At 46.1% G+C, this 1,342-nt stretch overlaps 1 pseudogene; it reads right to left on the bottom strand.

Moving 5' to 3' along the window:
• Nucleotides 1-963: 963 nt before the first annotated feature.
• Nucleotides 964-1,081, bottom strand: LOC126103493 (5S ribosomal RNA; annotated as a pseudogene).
• Between the last annotated feature and the right edge of the window lie 261 nt (nucleotides 1,082-1,342).

The following is a 1,342-nucleotide window of genomic DNA, read 5'->3' as shown; positions in this document are numbered from 1 at the left end:
CAACTTTTTGAGTTTTTGTACGTGTGTGCAAAGCATTTTGAAAATATCTCAAATAATAAAGTTATTGTAGAGCTGTGAAATCGCTTCAATCATTTGTAATAACCCTGTATATGTGCCGCGAACGTGATGGTTCATAACAAACTATCTTTTGTCGGCGGTCCGCCATGATAGCTGACTGATAGCCGGCACGGTAGCTCAGCGTGTTCGGTCAGAGGGCTGCTTGCCCTCTGTAACAAAAAAAAAAAAAAAACTGAGTAAAGAAATCAACGATCAACTTCAACGGATGTCTTGTGGCGTCCGCCCAGACCAAACGCAATGAACTATATCGAACAAAATGAAAAAAAAAGTGGTCAGCGTGACGGATTGCCGTCCTACGGCCCCGTGTTCTATTCCCGGCTTGGTCGGAGATTTTCTCCGATCACGGACTCGGTGTTGTGTTGTCTTCATCATCATTTCATCCCCATCCGGCGCGCAGGTCGCCCAATGTGGCGTCGAGTGTAATGAGACCTGCACCAAGGCGGCCGGACCTGCCCCGCAAGGGGCCTCTTGCCCAATGACGCCAAACGCTCATTTCCATTTTGTCGGCGAGTCTAGCAATATTATCACCTATGTCTTTTACTTTCCAGGTACACATTTGTTCAGCCTTATATTATTACAAATAGTTTGTCGTTGTGTAACGTAGAAGTCCAAACTTTAAAAACATTTTCTAACATTGCAATTTAAAAACGAGCACAAGCTCACGTAAATTATACGTCTAACTCTACTCCCGAACAGGCCATGACGGCCCAAAGGTACCGACCGGCCACCGTGTCCTCCTCACCCACCGGCGTCGATGCGGATATGGAGGGGCATGTGGTCAGCACACCGCTCTCCCTGCCGTATGTCAGTTTCCGAGACCGGAGCCGCTACTTCTCAATCAAGTAGCTGCTCAGTTTGCCTCACAAGGGCTGAGTGCACTCCACTTGCCAACAGCGCTCGGCAGACCGGATGGTCACCCATCCAAGTGCTAGCCCAGCCCGACAGCGCTTAACTTCGGTGATTTGACGGGAACCGGTGTTACCACTGCGGCAAGGCCGTTGGCAAATTATACATCTACGTCTACATATATATTTCGAACGCCACCGTACGATGCGTGGTGTAACCACACTTCTGCAGCCGTAAGTCGTAACTTGAGATTTTTTAACAGTAAAAACAATTTGTTCATATGTTTTAACAAATATTTAACATGCAGTATTAATATTGGAATAATTACATTCCTAAGAACCTATATGCTATGAAGCTAGAGATATGAGATTCGTCGTTTTCCTTTTGTTATAATTAGCCATGTAACGCTTTGTTCCTC

This window comes from Schistocerca cancellata, chromosome 1, assembly GCF_023864275.1.
Source record: "Schistocerca cancellata isolate TAMUIC-IGC-003103 chromosome 1, iqSchCanc2.1, whole genome shotgun sequence".
Taxonomy (NCBI): Eukaryota; Metazoa; Arthropoda; class Insecta; order Orthoptera; family Acrididae; genus Schistocerca; species Schistocerca cancellata.
Note: the sequence above shows the minus strand (reverse complement) of the source record. Positions and strands in the feature narration are given on the sequence as shown.